Raw genomic sequence first — 22,931 nt, forward strand, 5'->3', positions numbered from 1 at the left:
GACCCAGTGTCGAGTGCGCGCCCCGCATCATTGACTACACCAGAGCTTGTTTCAACCATCCAACTTCATGCCTCGGATCTCCAAGCCGCTGCGTCTGGACCGTCTGTCCCCTTCTTTTCCACTCATCATGTTCCAGAAAGCCAGTCAGACGCCGCGGCGGAGGCCATTCGTCAGGCTGGCATAATGATGGAGCAGGTGAAGGCGGTGCATGAAAGCAGTCAGGCTGCTTATGAGCCAGCGCGGCTCTTCGAGCCAATGTCCAAGTAAGTTAACTCCCGACTGAACTTGTTCTTTTAGGATATGCTACCCGAATATTTTCCTTCGCACAATCTTTCATTGTCTTGCACTTCGAGATTGTACACCCACTGGGTGCTTTGTCATCCTTTTTTTTGTACTCGGTCTGGGCGGACCAGCCGAGTGGAATCCGAACCAGTGGGGGCACGCCAAGTGCACCCACTAGGTGTAGTCCCCGAGACCGCAGTCGACTGCTGGCAGTCGGTTGGGGTCTGAGCACTTCTTTCTCTCCCCTTTTTTTTGTACTCGGTCTGGACGGACCAGCCGAGTGGAATCCGAACCAGTGGGGGCACGCTAAGTGCACCCACTGGGTGTAGTCCCCGAGACCGCAGTCGACTGCTGGCAGTCGGTTGGGGTCTGAGTAGTCTTGAAGTTTTATTCACTCGGAAGTAAATAATCTTTGATCTTGTCGATTGATATATCTTTTACTCACTATAGAAATCTTGTACGCTTATCTCCAAGTTCGCCAAATTTGAGGAAAAGCAGAGGCAACTCAACCTTGACCTGGAGTTGGCTCAGCGGAACTTAAAGAAGGCTCAAGATGAAGTCGCTGGTATGGAAGGTAACGGCCTATCGACTGCTTATCTTGACCATCCTTCAAGTTATCTCTTCGTTCTTTTGTTTGATCTAAATGTGTATTTTGTAGAGAAAATGAGGCTGGCCCTAGAGAAGAAGGACTTGGACCTTGCAGCTGCGCAGAAGGAGGCTCATGAGAAGACTGCCCTTGCTGACCAGAAACTGGCTTCGGTCGGAGCGCTAGAGGAGGAAATCAACAAGTTGAAGTCGTCTCTCACTGAATCCAATCGAGAGGCGACTCATCTGAAAAAAAGATAAAGTGGCTCTGAACGACCAGCTGGAAAGCATGACTCATAGGAGGAACGATTTGGAGGCTTATCTGAAAGCTCTCGCCAAGAAACTCTTTCTTATGCTCGAAGGTATCCCCTTTTTACCTAACTGTTTTACCGTTTGCAAGTTAGTCCTGACCAGTCGACTCATTAACTCCTTGACTCTGCGGAATTCTGCCAAAACTTTGAAGAGGAGACTGGACGGATCGAGACGGGCTTGGACCCTATCCTTTCTCCAGTTGGTGACGAGGCTGCCATGAATGTGCTTCGACTGGAATCCCGTGTCGCCAGTGTTACAAGTTATCTTGCCCGTCTGAAGGTGGCAGTTTCACGCATCGACTCATCGCTCTGGCCAAGGGCAACTCCTTAGAATGATCTCGAGTCTCTGATGACTCGGCTCAATGAGGTCCCCGGTCGAGTGCAGGAATGGAAGAAGTCCTCTGCCCGATGCGGCGCTGACGTGGCCATGTCGCTGGTTAGGGTCCACTGCAAAGAAGCTCGAGAAGAGAAGCTAGCGGCGATCAAGGTCGCCACCACAAAAAGGCACGACTTCCAATCCTTCATGGAGACTTTCATTGCTGCTGCCACTCGGATCGTCGACGGGTTTGATTTGGACGAGTTCGTCGAGCCTGCAATTTCTCCTCCTGCCGAGTGAACAAACTTGATACTTAAACTTGCTTCAAATTTGCCTCGGAATGCCGAGTGGTTTTTGTAACCGTTAAACTCCTTCAGGCCTGGTGCCCGAGTACTTTTATCTTCGTCCTGAAACTTTTGAGATTTTATCTGATCTTGGTTTAGCTTCTGCATGTGCTTGCATTTTCCTTCGAGCGGAACTTATTCTTCACTCAGAATATTCTTTGAGATGCAACTCTGAGGGAGATATCCCAGTCGATCTGCGCCTCGTCATCCTTGCGGATAGGGATGAAGTGCTCATTGTACTTGTGGTGCAGCTCTGAAGAGAGGTTTGCAGTCGACATGCACCTCGTCATCCTTGCGGATAGGGATGGAGCGCACATTGTACTTGTGGCGCAGTTCCATGGAGAGGATTGTAGTCGACCTGCACCTCGTCGTCCTTGCGGATAGGGATGGAGCGCACATTGTACTTGTGGCGCAGCTCCGTGGAGAGGATTGCAGTCGACCTGCACCTCGTCGTCCTTGCGGATAGGGATAGAACGCACATTGTACTTGTGGTGCAGCTCCATGGAGAGGATTGCAGTCGACCTGCACCTCGTCATCCTTGCGGATAGGGATGGAGCGCACATTGTACTTGTGGCGCAGCTCCATGGAGAGGATTGCAATCGACTTGCACCTCGTCATCCTTGCGGATAGGGATGGATTTTCAACTTAGGCGAGTACTAGACTGCAGCTAAGCCCCCGAGTGTGAGGTTTTCTCATCACTCGGTAGGTTTTTAGAAACTTAGGCGAGTACTGGATTGCAACTAAGCCCCCGAGTGTGAGGTTTTCTCATCGCTCGGTAGGATTTTTGAAACTTAGGCGAGTACTGGACTGCAGTCAAGCCCCCGAGCGTGAGGTTTGCTCATCACTCGGTAGGATTTTTGAAACTTAGGCGAGTACTGGACTGCAGCTAAGCCCCCGAGTGTGAGGTTTGCTCATCACTCGGTAGGATTTTTGAAACTTAGGCGAGTACTAGACTGCAGCTAAGCCCCCGAGTGTGAGGTTTGCTCATCACTCGGTGGGATTTTTGAAACTTAGGCGAGTACTGGACTGCAGCTAAGCCCCCGAGTGTGAGGTTTGCTCATCACTCGGTAGGATTTTTGAAACTTAGGCGAGTACTGGACTGCAGCTAAGCCCCCGAGTGTGAGGTTTGCTCATCACTCGGTAGGATTTTTGAAACTTAGGCGGGTACTGGACTGCAGCTAAGCCCCCGAGTGTGAGGTTTGCTCATCACTCGGTAGGATTTTTGAAACTTAGGCAAGTACTGGACTGCAGCTAAGCCCCCGAGTGAGAGGCTTGATCATCACTTGGTAGGATTTTTTCAACTTAGGCGAGTACTGGACTGCAGCTAAGCCCCCGAGTGAGAGGCTTGCTCATCACTCGCTGGGATTTTTTCAACTTAGGTGAGTACTGGACTGCAGCTAAGCCCCCGAGTGAAAGGCTTGCTCATCACTCAGTAGGATTTTTGAAACTTGGGCGAGTACTGGACTGCAGCTAAGCCCCCGAGTGAGAGGCTTTTTCATCACTCGGTGGGATTTTTTTTCAACTTAGGCGAAACGGATTCGCAGCTAAGCCACCGAGTGAGAGGCTTGCTCATCACTTGGTAGGGTTTTTTAAACTTAGGCGAAACGGATTCACAGCTAAGCCACCCACTGGGGGATTTCAGAAACAAGTGTAAGCAATCGACAATCATTTTAGAAGACTGTAAAAACTCTTGTCTTTGATAAACAAACTACAAAGGTGCTTCTTATTACATCCCAATAGACTGAGTGCTTAAGTATAAAAGGGGCGGAGCAGCTCCGCATTCCAAGCTCGCGGCTTGTCTTTCTTGTGCTCGACGTTGTAGAGGTGATACGCTCCATTGTGGAGCACTCTGGTGACAACGAAGGGGCCTTCCCAAGCAGGAGCAAGCTTGTGTGGTTTCTGCTGATCCACTCGGAGAACCAAGTCTCCCTCTTGAAATGCTCGACCCCTCATGTTTCTGGCATCGAATCGACGCAGGTCTTGCTGATAGATGGTTGATCGAATCAAGGCCATCTCTCTTTCTTATTCCAGGAGATCAACTACATCTTGTCGTGCTTGTTCTGCTTCTTCTTCTGAGAAAAGCTTGACTCGGGGCGCATTGTGGAGCAAGTCACTCGGAAGTACAGCTTCGGCTCCATAAACCAAGAAAAGGGGGGTTCTGCCAGTCGATCGATTGGGAGTTGTCCTCAATCCCCACAATACTGATGGAAGTTCATCGACCCAGGCTCCTGCTGCATGTTTGAGGTCACGCATCAGTCGGGGTTTCATTCCTTTGAGAATCAATCAATTTGCTCTTTCAGCTTGCCCATTCGACTGGGGGTGGGCGACTGAGGCATAGTCGACTCGAGTACCTTGGGAAGCATAGAAAGTTCTGAACTCATCAGAATCAAAGTTTGACCTGTTGTTGGCGATAATGTTGTGTGGAACACCATATCTGAATGTTAACTCTCTGATGAAGCTGACAGCAGTACTGGCTTCAAGGTTCTTGATAGGCTTGGCCTCAATCCACTTGGTGAACTTGTCGACTGCTACAAGCGCATGAGTGAATCCACTCCTACCAGTCCTTAGAGGCCCAACCATATCCAATCCCCAAACAGCAAAAGGCCAGACGAGTGGAATGGTCTTCAGGGCCGGCGCAGGCTTGTGAGACATGTTGGAGTAAAACTGGCAACCTTCACATTTGTCGACTATTTCTTTTGCCATGTCATTTGCCCGTGGCTAGTAAAATCCCGCTCGGTATGCTTTGGCCACAATGGTCCGAGAGGACGCATGGTGACCACAGGTCCCCGAGTGGATGTCATTGAGGATCACTCGACCTTCTTCAGGTGTTATGCATTTATGGCAAACTCCGGTCACACTTTCTCTGAACAACTGTCCTCTTATCACAGTAAAAGCTTTAGATCGACGGACGATCTATCGAGCCTCTTCTTCATCCTCTGGGAGTTCCTTTCTAAGAATGTACGCGATATATGGTACTATCCAATCGGGGGTGATGACCAAAACCTCCATAATCAAATCGACCACAGCTGGAACCTCGATTTCAGTCGGATCGATGGCACTCTTCGGCTGCGGGGGCTCTTCAATGAAGGGATCTTCTTGAACTAAAGGTGTATGAATATGCTCCAGGAACACATTGCTGGGAATGGCTTCCCTTTTGGAGCCTATCTTTGCCAGATCATCGGCTACTTGATTTTTCTGTCGAGGGATGTGATGGAGCTCTAACCCCTCAAACCTCTTTTCTAACTTTCTCACTGCATTGCAATAACCAGTCATAGCTGGGCTTCTGACGTCCCACTCCTTCATCACCTGATTGACCACTAAATCCGAGTCGCCATAGACCATGAGGCGATGGACGCTGAGTGAAATGTCCATACACAACCCTTACAGAAGTGCCTCATATTCCGCTTCATTGTTGGAGGAGTCAAAGTGAATCTGGAGAACATAGCTGAGTTTGTCACCAGGGGGGATACCAACACCACCCCAGCACCGGAACCATTCAGCATCTTGGACCCATCGAAGAACATGGTCCAATGCTCCGAGTGAATTTGGGCCAGAAGTTGCTGTTCGATCCACTCGGCGAGGAAATCAGCTATTACTTGGGACTTGATAGCTTTCTTTGCCTCAAATTTGATGTCCAGGGGAAGGAGTTCAATCGCCCACTTTGCCACTCAACCAGTTGCATCTTTGTTGTTCAGATTCTCTGATAATGGAGCGTCGTTGACGACTATAATGGAATGATCAGAGAAATAGTGTGCAACCTTCTTCATGGTCATGTAAATCCCATAAACAAGCTTCTGATAATGTGGATATCTTTGCTTCGACGGAGTCAGAACTTTAGAAACATAATATACTGGGTGCTGAACTTTATAGGCTTTTCCTTCTTCCTCCCGCTCGACCGTGAGTACCGTACTGACAACTTGTCCAGTGGCTGCAATATAAAGCAATAAAGGCTCTTTGCTGATTGGGGCAGCAAGCACTGGCTGGGTGGAAAGCAGGGCTTTGAGCTCTGCAAATGCTGCATCAGCTTCGGGAGTCCACTCGAACTTATCAGACTTCTTCATCAGTCGGTAAAGAGGCAATGCCTTTTCATCGAGGCGGGAAATGAATCGACTCAAGGCAGCCAAACAACCAGTAAGCTTCTGGACATCGTGCACATGCACAGGGCGTTCCATCCAAAGTATAGCACCAACTTTCTCCGGGTTAGCGTCGATCCCTCGTTCGGAAACGAGGAAACCGAGTAACTTTCTGCCAGGAACTCCGAATGTGCACTTTGATGGATTAAGCTTGATATCATATCTTCTGAGATTGGCGAAGATTTCAGCAAGGTCAGCCAGTAAGTCGGAACCTTTACGTGACTTGACCACAATGTCATCCATGTATGCTTCCACATTCCGACTGATTTGAGTGAGCAGACACTTCTGGATCATCCTCATGAATGTGGCTTCGGTGTTCTTTAAGCCGAATGGCATGGTGACATAACAGAAGCATCCGAATGGAGTGATGAAAGCCGTTTTTATCTCATCGGGTCCATACAGTCAGATCTGATGGTACTCGGAATAGGCGTCCAAAAAAGACAAACGCTCACACCCCGCAGTTGAGTCGACGATTTGGCCGATGCGGGGGAGAGGAAAATGATCTTTCGGGCAGGCCCGATTGATATGCTTTAAGTCAATGCACATGCGAAGTGAATCGTCCTTCTTGGGGACCATGACAACATTGGCGAGCCACTCGGAGTGGTAGATTTCTCAGATGAACTCAGCTGCCAGGAGTCGAGCCACTTCCTCACCAATTGCTTTTCTCTTCTGGACGGCGGACCATTGGAGATGTTCCTTGATTGGTCGACTCGCAGACGATGCTCAGTCAGTCCCCTGGGTACACCCGGCATGTCAGAAGGTTTCCATGCAAAGATGTCCCAGTTCTCACGGAGGAACTGGATGAGCGCTTCTTCCTATTTGCTATCGAGTGTTGTTGAGATATGGGTCGGAGCAGCGTTGGGATCGGTCGGGTGAATATGAATCGACTTCGTTTCACCGGATGACTGAAATGCAGAATCTGTGGTAGGCTTCTTGGCTCGCAGCAAATCACTCGGATCTGCATTTTTCTGATATTCTTGCAGTTCTACCACTGCCATTTGTGCATCGACAATTTTTGAGCCCTTTTGGGAGCACTCTTCTGCCTTCTGCCGATTACCAGTGACAGTGATTACTCCTCTAGGACCAGGCATCTTCAATTTGAGATACACGTAACATGGTTGAGCCATAAAACGTGCATAAGCGGGCCTACCCAGAATAGCATGGTAAGCACTCTTGAAATCCACTACCTCAAATGTCAACTTTTCCTTGCGGTAATTCTTGGAATCACTGAAAACCACATCAAGGGTGATCTGGCCGAGTGACTGAGCCTTCATGCCAAGTATAACGCCGTGAAAACTCATGTTGCTTTCACTAAGCTTGGACATCGGAATGCCCATTCCCTTCAAAGTTTCAGCATAAAGGATATTCAGGCCACTGCCACCATCCATCAGCACTTTAGTCAGTCAAGTGCCTTCAACTACTGGGTCGACCACCAGTGCTTGCCTCCCAGGGGTGACTATATGTGCTGGATGGTCCGACTGGTCGAATGTGATGGCAGTCTGGGACCACTTCAGATAACTGGGTGTTGCTGGAGCAACCATGTTTACTTCTCTGTTAATAACTTTCAATCGACTTTTGCTTTCAACATCTGCAAAAATCATCAGCGTGAAATTGACATTGGGAAAACCATCATCATCTTCTTCCCTATCCTCACCTCTGGCCGACTCCTTTTCCTTCTCCTTGGGTTGTTTCTCTCGAAACTGCTGGATCAGGAGACGACACTGTCGAGTGGTGTGTTTAGGGTAAATGAAATTCCCCTCTTCATCTTTTTTGGTATGAATATGGCACGGTAAATCCAACACATCATTCCCATCTTGATCCTTAACTTTTTTGGGAGTCCAGGGCCCTTTGGGCTTTCCTTTGAACTTTCCTTGGGCGACAACTAAAGCTTCACCAAGAGCAACTGGTTCAGCCTTTCACTTCTGTTTCTGACTGGAATTCCCTCATCCGGTTTCTTGGGCGACTGTTTTGTGCTTGCCACTCCGGAGTCGGTCTTCCTCTTCACCATTGGCATACTTGGTGGCAATCTCCATCATTCATCTCAGGGACATATCTCCTGTCCGGCCAAACTTCAGGTTCAACTCTATGTACTTAACCCCTTCCTTGAAGGTACAAACTGCTTGGTGATCCGACACGTTCTCCATTGTGTGGTGCAGAGTGATCCATCTCTGGATATAATCTCTCAAGGTTTCATTCGGCTTCTAAACACAGCTGTAATTCTGTCAACCCTGCTGGCCTTTTGCAAGTACCTTCAAAGGTTCTAACAAACACTCGAGCAAGTTCCTCCCAACTATATATGCTGCCAGGAGCCAACTGATTCAACGACGCTCTTGCTGAGCCCTCCAACATCAAGGGAAGGTGCTTCATGGCCACATCATCATTGCCGCCACCAATCTGCACAGCCACTCAGTAGTCTTCAAGCCAAGTGCCTGGCTTGGACTCGCCGGTGAACTTGCTGACTCCAGTCGCCAACCTGAAGGGGGGGGGGGGGGAATCACTGCTGCTCTGATGAAACACTCGGGTCCTGAAACGTGCACCCTGCTTCCAGTCGGATAATACCTATCGTGGCCTTCTCTATGAGCTCTATTCCTATCAACCAGACCTCGAATGAGAATAGATCTTGCATCAAAGCATGGCTCTCTGGGGTCAGCCGGAATTCTCCGTTCGCCGCTGTGGGGGCGCCTGTCATCTTGCCGCCGAGGCACGTATGACCCACTCCTCGGAGGAGGCGTGGGCACTCGACGACGGTCATCGTGGTCGAGTCGATGATCATACTGCTCACGGTTCCTATACTGATCTTGCTGGTGCCCACGTCCCTCACGCCGCGGAGACGATCTTGGGTTGTGAGCAGATTGGACAGTATCTGCTACCACATATCTGCTATGAATCCTATTCCGCGACTGAGATACCGCTGCATTCTGCTCTTCTGCTGCCCGGAGTAAAGCACGAATCTGCATCAAACCTCGGCCAGCTTCTGACTGGGAAGGTTGAATTGACTCTGCTATTCGAGCTGCAGCTGTGAGATTCTGGATTGGAGTTCGGTATACCTGAGTCGCAGGCGGAAAAAGTTGTCATCGACTGGACTCAGGAATCCGCTGCCGAGCATGCTCGTCGAGTGCGCGCTGGAGGTTCTCCAGTCGAGTGCGCTCAGCCAAGTTGGCCAGGCGTGCCTCCTCCAAGGCCTGGGCCTCGCGGGTTTCTCCAACGATAGGAGTATGGAGTGCATCCATATTACGGCGGCGAAGATCTTCCCTCCGCTGTGAAGAGAGGGGTTGGGGGCGGTACTCCTCGTGGACATGTGATGGGTCGCCGACGCCATCGCCTCTATCTTCACGGGGGAAGCCAGGAGGACTGCATGGTCCATTGACCATCAGGACTTCCACCATGGAGTCGCTGCTGTCGCACTCGGATGCAGTCTCGACGGAGCCAGTCGACAGATCGAACAGGCCGTAGAGAGTTTCATCGAGCTCGATCACCGCGATTTGTGGGGTCGCCGATTGGCGGGCCACCGCATGTCTCACCCACCGCTGAAGCCGCGACCGACTAGATCGCTGACGCCGGCGAACAACGGGAAGCGAGGATGTCATAGGAGCCGACTGATACTGAGTCGACGGTTGTCGAAGAAGGACGCCGCGGACGCATGCGCGGAAGTGCGTCGCCCCACGGACGGGGAGCGCCTCGACGTCGAGTGGAGCCTCGTGGAGCCAAGCGGAGTCATCGGTGATGAAGATGAGCGCGCCGAGGCGGATCTCGCGGCCTTCAGCCAATCCTCCGCCGGAAACCATGATGACGGGAATCGGAAGAATCGCAACTTCTCCAACAAACTGTTAAGACACCTGCCCCACGGTGGGCGCCAATTGTCGTGGATCTAAGACTGACAGTAGAATGGGGGTAGGTATGAGGAGGCAAGATCCTAGCTATGGAGTTGTTGTTCACACGAGTTTACGAGTTCAGGCCCTTCGCGGAGGAAGTAACAGCCCTACGTCTCGGTGCCCTGAGGCGGTCGACTGGATTGGATGTGTGTGTGAGTTTACAAAAGATGCGAACCCTTGTGCCAGTGGAGGGGGTGGCTTATATAGAGTGCGCCAGGACCCCAGCCAGCCCATGTTACAAGGGGTTCAATGTACATAAAGAAGGGGCGTTACAGGTAACATCTGTATTAAAGCGCTATAAATGATATTTAAGTCTATGAGTAAACGCCCGACCGTTGTTGTGTAGAGTGACTTTTAGATCTTCTGTTTGTCGAGTGATTTCTGTGACGGTCGAGTGACATTGATTCTTCCGAGTGGAATGTCTTTGGTCGAGTGGATGATGGTACCCTTTGAATGCTTTTGGCTTTAGGGTGATGTCCTTGGGGAGGGCGTCGAGGTCAGGCCTATGACCCTACCCTAGGTACATAGCTTCATCAGTGTCATCACCTACCATAAGATTAGCATATGATATTTTTCATTTATTTTCCTTTCTTCTTATTTATTTCATTTCCTTTTTATTGCAACTTGAAAGTAAAGAAAGCAAAAACTCAAACTAAACTTTATTATATATCTTGCGCACGATTACAAAGATAGATCGCTAAGTAAACTCACGAAAAGAAAGGATGGAACTAAACTTTTATTCATCTAAAGCAAAAGATAACTATGGATCGAACTAAAATAAGTAAAGGCAAAATATGGTGGGGGTGATAAATACCGGGGCACCTCCCCCAAGCTTGGCGGAAGCCAAGGGGAGTGCCCATACCCGATACTCAATTTTCTTTTGGTGATGAATAAGAAGTTGGTGGTGATGAAGAAGAGATCTTGTCCTCGTGTTTCCATGGCAGAGGTCCGCCATCATAAGAGGAAGAGTGAGTCTCACGGGTCCTGCAACTAGCAGCCAAACTCATACCTTTAAACATTGCCTCATATTCAAAGACTTGGTTTTGGAGATCATAAATCTGGCTTTGGAGGAAGTTGATTTGCTCGTTGAGGGTGAAGACGATGTCCTTCATGGGCTTGCCATCCACCTTGAGACGGGAAAGGTCCATGATCATGAGGTGATTGGCATTGAGTCCATGCTCCACCATCCCTTTGCACCGAAAGACCTCCTGCCCCACAGCTTTAAGCCTGGCCTCCACGGTTCCCGTCCCCTTCGAACCTGGCACATCACGGAGGTGAAGCACCCCCTCATGCATTTGGATGACCTGAGGGTGCTGCACCACCTCCCGCAAATATGGGTTGATGACGTTCTTGAAGAACCTGTCCTTGGAGGAGCTTGAAGAGGCCATGGTAGATGGGGTCTGACAGAAAATGGCAAGGAAAGAAAATAGAAGATTTCTCCGCAATACGATGGTCAATAGGTTCAGGGGGTATATGAAGATTTTTTATCTTGGGAAATGAGCAAACGGAAGAAAAACAAAGTCCGAAAGGTACCCCAGGTGGGCACAACCCACCTGGGCACGCCTGGCAAGCCAGGCGCGCCCTGGTGTCTTGTGCCCACCAGGGTACGCTTCCTGGAAGTTTCTTATTTTCCTAATTTTATAAATATTCCAAAACTGACGAAAAATATTTTGCGGATTTTTTGGAGTCCATTTACTTACCATATCACATACCTCCTTATTTTCACGATTCTAGAGTGTTCTAGAAGGACTCTTTTATGTGTTCTTCCGGTGTCAAAGTTTGGATAATGTTACTTTCAACATTAATGGGCATACCTGAGATATAATGTTTTATTCGTTGCCCGTTAACAACCTTCGGGTTAGTACCTTCGGCATTATTTATTTTGAGAGCTCCAGACAGATAAACCCCCTCCATAACATAGGGTCCTTCCCATTTTGAGAGGAGTTTTCCTACAAAGAATCTAAAATGAGAGTTGTACAAAAGAACATATTCTCCTACTTTAAACTCATGCGTTTGAATTCTTTTATAATGCCATCTTTTAACTTTTTCTTTAAACAACTTAGCATTTTCACAAGCTTGGGTTCTCCATTCATCTAATGAGCTAATATCAAATAATCTCTTTTCACCGGCAAGTTTGAAATCATAGTTGAGTTCTTTGATTGCCCAGTATGCTTTATGTTCTAACTCTAGAGGCAGATTACAAGCATTTCCATAAACCATTTTATAAGGAGACATACCCATAGGATTTTTATATGATGTTCTATAAGCCCAAAGTGCATCATCTAATTTCTTAGACCAATTCTTCCAAGACCTATTGACAGTCTTTTGCAAGATTAATCTTATTTCTCTATTGCTGAGTTCAACTTGACCACTAAACTGAGGATGATAAGGTGCAATTTTATGGTTGACATCATACTTGGCAAGCATTCTACGGAAAGCACCATGAATAAAGCGTGAACCACCATCAGTCATTAAATATCTAGGGACCCCAAACCTTGGAAAATAACTTCCTTAAGCATTTTAATAGAGGTGTTGTGATCAGCACTACTGGTTGGAATAGCTTCTACCCACTTAGTAACATAATCAACAGCAACCAAAATATGTGTATACCCATTAGAGGAAGGAAAAGGTCCCATGTAATCAAATCCCCAAACATCAAATGGTTCAACAACAAGTGAATAATTCATAGGCATTTTTTGATGCTTACCATTATTACCTATTCTTTGGCGTTCATCACAAGATAAGACGAACTTATGGGCATCCTTGAAGAGAGTAGGCCAATAAAATCCAGATTGCAATACCTTGTGAGCAGTTCTATCCCTAGCATGATGCCCTCCATATGCTTCAGAGTGACATTTCTGTAGGATTTCTCCTTGTTCATGCTCAGGTACAACGTCTAATAATACCATCTACTCCTTTATAAAGATGTGGGTCATCCCAAAAGTAATGTCTCAAATCATAGAAGGATTTTTTCTTTTGTTGGTATGTGAAACTAGATGGTAAATATTTAGCAACAATGTAATTAGCATAGTCAGCATACCAAGGAGTGTTATGAGCAACATTTATTGCAGCTAACTGCTCATCGGGAAAACTATCATCAATAGGTAGTGGGTCATCAAGCACATTTTCAAGCCTAGACAAGTTATCAGCTACGGGGTTCTCAGCTCCTTTTCTAACAGTGATATGTAAATCAAATTCTTGTAGCAAGAGAACCCATCGAATAAGAATAGGTTTAGCATCTTTCTTTTCCATAAGATATTTTATAGCAGCATGATCAGTGTGAACAATTACTTTGAATCAATGATGTAAGATCTAAATTTACCACAAGCAAACACCAGTGCTAGGAATTCATTTTCAGTAGTAGCATAATTTCGTTGAGCACTGTCTAGAGTTTTAGTAGCATAATGAATGGTATTCGGTTTCTTATCAACTCTTTGTCCTAGAACAACACCAACAGCATAATCACTAGCATCACACATAAATTCAAAAGGCAAGTTCCAATCAGGTGGTTGAACAATAGGTGCAGAAATTAAGGCTTTCTTGAGTGTTTCCAAGGCTTCTGAACAATCATCATCAAAAACAAATGGAACATCCTTTTGCAAAAGGTTTGTAAGAGGCCCAGAAATTTTAGAAAAGTCTTTGATAAATCTCCTACAGAAACTAGCATGACCTAAGAAACTATGAATACCTTTGATATCTTTAGGACATGACATTTTCTCAATTGCATCAACCTTAGCTTTGTCCACTTCAATACCTCTTTCAGAAATTTTACGGCCCAAAACAATACATTCATTAACCATAAAGTCGCACTTCTCCCAATTCAAGACAAGATCTGTTTGCTCACATCTCTGCAAAACTCGGTCAAGATTGCTTAAACAATCATCAAAAGACTTCCCATAAACAGAGAAGTCATCCATGAAAACCTCAACAATCTTTTCAAAGAAGTCAGAGAATATACAGTCATACATCTTTGAAAGGCAGCAGGTTCATTGCATAAAACAAAAGGCATACATCTATAAGCATAAGTTCCAAAGGGAAAAGTGAAAGTGGTCTTTTCTTGATCAGGTTGAGAAACAGGTATTTGTGAAAAAACAGAATATCCATCAAGGAAGCAAAAATGTGTGTGCTTAGATGATCTTTCTAGCATCTAATCAATAAAAGGCAGAGGTTAATGATCTTTTCTAGTTGCTTTATTTAATTTTCTAAAATCAATTACCATTCTATAGCCTATAACAATTCTTTGTGGAATAAGTTCATTTTTATCATTAGGAACAACAGTTGTAACACCCACAATGCGGCTATATCTCCCATGTGCCGGGGCACGACTTAGAGGCATAGCCGCATGGTAGGCATGTCGCAAGAGGAGTAATCTTTACACATCCCATGTACTGAATAAGAAAGGGATAAAGAGTCGGCTTAGAATCGCCACTTCACACAATACATAAATAGTCATACATCATCCAGAATACAATCAAGGTCCGACTATGGAACCAAAATAAAGAAAGACAACCCCAAATGCTAGATCCCCGATCGCCCCAACTGGGCTCCTCTACTGATCATCCGAAAAAGGAACATAGTAACGGCCCGAATCCTCGTCGAACTCCCACTTGAGTTCGGTAGCATCCCCTACACTGGCATCATCGGCACCTGCATCTGTTTGGAAGTATCTGTGAGTCACGGGGACTCAGCAATCTCACACCCATGAGATCAAGACTATTTAAGCTTAAGGGTAGGAAAGGGTAGTGAGGCGGAGCTGCAGCAAAGCACTAAGCATATATGGTGGCTAACTTACGCAAAAGAGAGCGAGAAGAGAAGCAAAGCACGGTCGAGAAGCTAATAGTGATCAAGAAGTGATCCTGAAGCTACTTACGTTCAAGCATAACATGAGACCATGTTCTCTTCCCGAACTCCGCCAAAAAGAGACCATCACGGCTACACACGCGGTTGATTCATTTTAATTAAGTTAAATGTCAGGTTTTCTACAATCGGATATTAACAAATTCCCATCTGCCCATAACCGCGGGCACGGCTTTCGAAAGTTCAAAACCCTGCAGAGGTGTCCCAACTTAGCCCATCACAAGCTCTCACGGTCAACGAAGGATATTCCTTCTCCCAGGAAGACCCAATCAGACTCGGAATCCCGGTTACAAGACATTTCAACAATGGTAAAACAAGACCAGCAAAGCCTCCCGAATGTGCCGACAAATCCCGATAGGAGCTGCACATATCTCGTTCTCAGGGCACACCGGATGAACGCTACATACAACTAAAACCAACCCTCAAGTTTCCCCGAGGTGGCGCTGCAAGTGGCTCCATTTTGGACCAACACTCAGAAGAGAACTGGCCCGGGGGTTTAAAATAAAGATGACCCTTGAGTCCGCGGAACCCAAAGGAAGAAGGCTTAGGTGGCAAATGGTAAAACCAAGGTTGGGCCTTGCTGGAGGAGTTTTATTCAAAGCGAACTATCAAGGGGTTTCCATAACACCCAACCGCGTAAGGAATGCAAAATCAAGGAATATAACACCGGTATGACGGAAACTAGGGCGGCAAGAGTGGAACAAAACACCAGGCATAAGGCCGAGCCTTCCACCCTTTACCAAGTATATAGATGCATTAAAGTAAATAAGAGATAATAATGATATCCCAACAATATCCATGTTCCAACATGGAACAAACTTCATCTTCACCTGCAACTAGCAACGCTATAAGAGGGGCTGAGCAAAGCGGTAACATAGCCAAACAATGGTTTGCTAGGAAAGGTGGGTTAGAGGCTTGACATGGCAATATAGGAGGCATGTTATAGCAAGTGGTAGGCGACGCGGCATAGCAATAGAGCGAACAACTAGCAAGCAAAGATAGAAGTGATTTCGAGGGTATGGTCATCTTGCCTGCAAAGTTCTCAGAGTTGTCGAAAGCTTGATCCTCGTTAGCGTACTCAACAGGTTCCTCGATCACGTACTCGTCTCCCGGCTCTACCCAAAGCAAGAACACAAGCAAAGGACCAACAATCAATCACGGTGCAATGCACAAGCAACATGATGCAAAACATGGCATGACATGCGAGATGTGATATGCAATGCCTATGTGTGCTCCGGAAGGAAAAGATTGATCAAGGCATCAACTTGGCAAACCAAGTGTGCCGCTGGAAAGATGAGATGATCTCGGTCGAAATCGATATAAAAATCACCGGAAACGAAGGCACGGTTTGCAAATGGCAAGCAAAACAAGAATGGCACAATTCTGCGATTAACAGCATGATGTCATCTAGAATGCAACAAGAAACTAAGCTACTGCACTCCAACATATCAACAAGGCATATGGAAGTGATGTACTCAAGATCCTTAAAAAACATGAACACTGAGCTACGGCTAAATCACACAAGAGCAGGTTCAAACAAGCATGGCAAAAGTGCAAAAGATATCAGCTTCACAGACTTAGTGAAAATACTAACATGCCAGAAATAACATCGGAAAGCCATGTTTAGAGCAAGCAAACAACATGCTACAGGAACATATCATAGCAAACAAAGGCATGGAATGAAACTACTAAATTCATAGAACAAATGTCCCTTACTGATCATGAGCCCAAAAGGCACAGAAGATATGATGGCACCCATGTAAACATAGCAAGTTTCATTAACAGTTTCAGACTTAAAACAGAGCATGCCATAAATAGAATTATGAAGGCATCTTTGCGAGCTCAAATCACTCACCAAAAGGCATTGCATAACAAGATAAGAATACCTACAGCAATATGACATGTTCATGAAGCTAACCATGGCAAGAGAAAGTTCATAGCATGCATGGATCACTAGAAACAACCATGGCAAAATTGATTAACATGTAAACAATCTGCTAGGAACATTTTATAGCAAAAGTACAGCAAGATTAAGACATGCTAGGTCACTCCATAAATGCAAACAGGGGCATGGATGGATATAGCGTAACCATATGTACAAAACACCCTTACTGAAGATACTCAAAACAAGCATGGATCTCACTATAGCATCATGTTTACATGGCATAAAAATAACAGCAGGCACAAGACTTAGCAAAATACTAAGTCCCTGAAATCAGCAATATCACGAAGGCTACTTTGCATGCTTGTGCTAGTCACCACATTGATCACAAAAATACATGGCAAGCACCCCTGTAAATATGGCATGGCATAGACCAAAACACATGTAGAGCTCATGCCCATATGATGCACACAACAAATGTGACAAAAATGACAAATCACCCTAAACTGATAAGTAACAGGAACAAACAATTTATAGCACTCTTGCATCAATGATTTGGGAATCAAGATGGACTCAAACAAGCATGTCATAATGGAATGAAATGAAGAGCATCTCCCAATGAACATTTTGATATATCATCCGCATGAAACGGAGCTACGGTCATGGAGTTATGATGCGTTGAACAGAGCCATATAATATGTGCAGGGAAAAAGACTTAGGGAAAATTAGACCTCCAGATCTAGGGTTGACCTGGCACGCGGATCGAGGCGGTGGCGGATCTCGCCAGAGAACATCGGGGATGGCGGCCGGAGTGGTCGGAGGAGAGCGGGGCGGCGCGGATCGGGACGAAGCTCGCCGGATCCGGGCGTGAGACAACGGAACGGCAGGGACCGCGGCGGGGCGGCGCTGCGGATGGGCGGCGGCGGCGAGCGTCAGTGCCGACCGGCGACGGTGGTGCAGTGGCGCGTCGGCGAGGAGGCGGCGGACGCGGGCGTCGAGGCAGGAGGAGGCGGAGGACGGGCGCGGCGGCGCTGGCCCGGTTCGGCCCGGGCGACCGGCGTTGATGTGGGCGCGGGAATGCCACGTGTCGCCCCCGGATTCATCGGGTGGTGGCGTAGACACGTCCGTCGGTGGTGGGGAAGGTGTCCAGCGGCGCGAGGTTTTTTTTTCGGGTTTCAACCGAGAATTTGGAGGGCGAGATGCATTTATATAGGTAGAGGGAGTTTGGAGTGTCCAAATGGAGTGTAGTTTTCGCCCACACGATCGTGATCCGACGACGGAGGACATGGAATGGGTTTGGAAGGGTTATTGGGCCGTTTTGGAGGGGTGTTGGGCTGCAACACACACAAGGCCTTTGCGGTTCCCCGGTTAACCATTGGAGTATCAAACGGACTACAAATGGCACGAAATTTGACAGGCGGTCTACCGGTGGTATACCAAGGCCACTTGGCAAATCTCGGTCCATTCCAAGAACGTTTAACATCCGCTCATGAAAAGAGACAAGAGGGGGACACCGGTGCACGTAGGAGTGTCGGATTGCAAAACGGACAACGGGGAAAATGCTCAGATGCATGAGACGAACACGAATGCAAATGCGATGCATGTGATGACATGATATGAAATGCATGACATGAACAAAAAGCAAAACGAAGACAAAAACCCAACCATGAAGGGAAATCTCATAACTTAAAGCCGAAAATGGCAGAGTCGGAGTTACAAATATGGCAAGTTACATCCGGGGTGTTACAACAGTAATACCTCCTTTCTTAGGGACACATGAACAGGACTTACCCATCTACTATCAGCTATAGGATAGATTATACCTGCGTCCAGAAGTTTTAATATTTCTGGTCTTACCACTTCTTTCATCTATGGATTTAACCGATGTTGGTGATCAACAACAGGTTTAGCATCAGGTTCCTGATTAATTTTGTGCTGACATAGAGTGGGGATAATGCCCTTTAAATCATCAAGAGTATATCCAATACATCTCGGTGCTTCTTCAGAACTTTCAATAATCTTTCTTCTTCATGTTCTGAAAGGTTAGCAATAATAATAACAGGATATATCTTCTTTTCATCAAGATAAGCATATTTCAAAGTGTCTGGCAATTGTTTTAATTCAAACACAGGATCACCTTTAGGTGGAGGAGGACCTCCTAGAGTTTCAATAGGCAAATTGTGTTTAAGCAGAGGACGTTGTTCAAAGAAAATCTTATCAATTTCATTTATTTCATGCATATGTAGATCATTTTCATGGTCTAGCAAATATTGTTCTAGTGGATCAATAGGAGGCACAACAATAGAAGCAAGACCAATTATTTCATCCTTACTAGGCAATTCTTTTTCATGAAGCTTTCTAGTAAACTTGGAAAAATTAAAATCATGAGACTCATCACCAAAACTAACACCGATAGTTTGTTTCTCACAATCTATCTTAGCATTAACGGTGTTCAAGAAAGGTCTACCAAAGATAATGGGACAAAAGTCATCTTGTGGGGAACCAAGAACAAGAAAATCATTAGGGTATTTTATTTTCCCACACAAGACTTCAACATCTCTAACAATCACAATTGGTGATATAGTGTCTCTATTAGCAAGTTTAATAGTAACATCTATGTCTTCTTTCTCTGCGGGTGCTATGTCATTCATAATTTCATGATATAAGGAATAAGGAATAGCACTCACGCTAGCACCTAAGTCACATAAACCATGATAATAGTGATCTCCTATTTTAACTGAGACAACGGGCATGCCAACAACAGGTCTATGTTTATCCTTTTTATCAGGTTTGGCAATTCTAGCAGCTTCTTCACAGAAGTAAATAACATGCCCATCTACATTTTCTTACAAGAGATCCTTAACCATAGCAACACTAGGTTCTACTTTAATTTTTTCATCAGGTTTAGGTGTTCTAATATAACTTTTGTTGACCACAATTGAAACTTCAGCATGTTCCTTTATCCTAACAGGGAAAGGTGGTTTCTCAATATAAGCAGTAGGAACAACTGGATCAACATTATAAAGTATAATTTCTTCTTTAGCTAGTATCGGTTCTTTAATTTCTTCTTTAATAGGTGGGTGATATTTAAACCACTTCTCTTTAGGTAGATCAACATGAGTAGCAAATGATTCACAAAAGGAGGCTACTATCTCAGAGTCAAGTCCATATTTAGTGCTAAACTTTTGAAAAGCATTGGTATTCATAAAAGATTTAACACAATCATACTTAAGCTTAATACCCGAATCTTTACCTTCGTCAAGTTCCCAATCTTCATAATTGCGTTTAATTCTTTCCAAAAGATCCCACTGGAATTCAATAGTCTTCTTAATAAAATAACCAGCACAAGAAGTATCAAGCATGGATCGATCATTATGAGAAAGCCGAGCATAAAAATTCTGGATAATAATTTCTCTTGAGAGCTCATGATTGGGGCATGGATATAACATTGACTTAAGCCTCCCCCAATCTAGAGCAATACTTTCTCCTTCACAAGGCCAAAAATTATATATGTAGCCCCGATCACGATGAACTAGATGCATGGGATAATTTTTTGGTGGAACTCCAATTTCAATTGATTCCAATTCCAGGATCCAATATCATCGCATAGCCTATACCATGCCAATGTTTTCCCTTAAAAGATAAAGGGAAAATGTTCTTCTTTACTTCTTCTCCGAGTGAACCTGCAAGCTTAAACAATCCACAAATTTGTTCCACATATATCAAGTGCATATCAGGATGTTCGGTTCCATCTCCCGCATAAGGATTACCTACAGTTGTTCTATCATACTTAAAGGAATTTCATATTCAATATTTTCAGTAGGTGCAGTAGGTTGAGGGGTAGCTAATTGTGGTTCCGGTCGAGGTGAAGATACCCCGAACAAACCCCTCAAATGATTGTTTTCCATAGTAACAAGTGACAGTAAATTTCAGCACACTATATAAATGTTTCCTTACCAAAGGCGCTTCACTCCTTGGCAACGGCGCCAGAAAATAGCCCTGATGACCCACAAGTATAGGGGATAAATTGTAGCTCTTCTCGATAAGTAAGAGTGTCGAACCCAACGAGGAGCAGAAGGAAATGACAAGTGGTTTTCAACAAGGTAATGTATGCAAGCGCTGAAATTGTAAGTAACGGAGTAGTTTGATAGCAAGATAATTTGTAACGAGCAAGTAACTATAATAATAGCAAAAGTGCAGAAAGGTAGCCCAATCCTTTTGAGCAAAAGGACGGGCCAAAACGGTCTATTATAATAGGCAAAGCATTCTTGAGGGTACACGGGAATTTCATCTAGTCACTTTCATCATGTTGACTCGATTTGTGTTTGCTACTTTGATAATTTGATATGCGGGTGGACCGATGCTTAGGTGTTGTTCTTATGTGAACAAACCTCCTACTTATGATTAACCCCCTCGCAAGCATCCGCAACTACGAGAAAAGTATTAAGAATAAATTCTAACCATAGCATTAAACTTTTGGATCCAATCGGTCCCTTACGGAATAGCGCACCCATCATCTAATAACTACTCCACAATGCATTCCATTAGGCCCAAGTATGGTGAAGTGTCATGTATTCAACATTCACATGACACCACTAAGGGAATCACAACATACATACTATCAAAATATCAAACACACATCAAGTTCACATGATTTCTCCCGTGACCTCAAGAACAAAAGTAACTACTCGCGAATGATAATCATGCTCAAGATCAAAGGGGTATTAAATAGCATATTGGATCTGAACATATAATATTCCACCAAGTAAGCCATATAGTAATCTACTACAAGATGTAATCAACACTACTAGTCACCCACAAGCACCAATCTATAGTTCCAGTAACAAGATTGAACATAAGACATGAACTAGGGTTTGAGATGAGATGGTGCTGCTGAAGATGTTGATGGTGTTAGCCCTCCCCAAGATGGGAGAGTTGTTGGTGATGATGATGACGATGATTTCCCCCTCTGGGAGGGAAGTTCCCCTGCCGAAATCGCTTCGCCGGAGGGCAAAATTGCTCCTGCCGAAGTCCCGCCTCGAGACAGCGGCGCTCCATCCCGAAAGTCGTCCCCTTATTTTTTTTTTCTAGGTCAAAATGAACTATATACCAGAAGATGGGCACTGGAGGTGGCCCTGGGTGAGCACAACCCACCAGGACGCGCCTGGGGGCCCAGGCGCGCCCTGGTGTCTTGTCCTCACCAGGGTGGCCCCCTCTGGTACTTATTTGCTCCAATATTCTTCATGTATTCCATAAAAATTCTCCATAAAGTTTCAGCTTGTTTGGAGTTGTGCAGATTAGGTAGCCTGACGTAGCTTTTCTAGGTCCATATTTCCAGCTGCCGGAATTCTCCCTCTTTGTGTGTACCTTGCATATTATGAGAGAAAAGGCATTAGAATTACTCCAAAGAGCATTATTATGCATAAAAACATCATAAATAACAGTAGGAAAACATGATGCAAAATGGACGTATCAGTGCTCTACGGCCCGCCCTACTTTCACATCAACTCATGGGTACCCCACGGGGCCGACCTAAAGGAAATATGCCCTAGAGGCAATAATAAAGTTATTATTTATTTCCTTATACCATGATAAATGTTTATTATTCATGCTAGAATTGTATTAACCGGAAACATAATACATGTGTGAATACATAGACAAACAGAGTGTCACTAGTATGCCTCTACTTGACTAGCTCGTTAATCAAAGATGGTTATGTTTCCTAACCATGGACAAAGAGTTGTTATTTGATTAACGGGATCACAACATTAGGTGAATGATGTGATTGACATGACCCATTCCATTAGCTTAGCACCCGATCGTTTAGTATGTTGCTATTGCTTTCTTCATGACTTATACATGTTCCTATGACTATGAGATTATGCAACTCCCGTTTGCTGGAGGAACACTTTGTGTGCTACCAAACGTCACAACGTAACTGGGTGATTATAAAGGAGCTCTACAGGTGTCTCCAAAGGTACATGTTGGGTTGGCGTATTTCGAGATTAGGATTTGTCACTCCGATTGTCGGAGAGGTATCTCTGGGCCCTCTCGGTAATGCACATCACATAAGCCTTGCAAGCATTGCAACTAATGAGTTAGTTGTGAGATGATGTATTACGGAACGAGTAAAGAGACTTGCCGGTAACGAGATTGAACTAGGTATTGGATACCGACGATCGAATCTCGGGCAAGTAACATACCGATGACAAAGGGAACAACGTATGTTGTTATGCGGTCTAACCGATAAAGATCTTCGTAGAATATGTAGGAGCCAATATGAGCATCCAGGTTCCGCTATTGGTTATTGACCGGAGACATGTCTCGGTCATGTCTACATTGTTCTCGA

The sequence above is a fragment of the Triticum urartu genome, chromosome 2 (genome assembly GCF_003073215.2).
Source record: "Triticum urartu cultivar G1812 chromosome 2, Tu2.1, whole genome shotgun sequence".
NCBI lineage: Eukaryota > Viridiplantae > Streptophyta > Magnoliopsida > Poales > Poaceae > Triticum > Triticum urartu.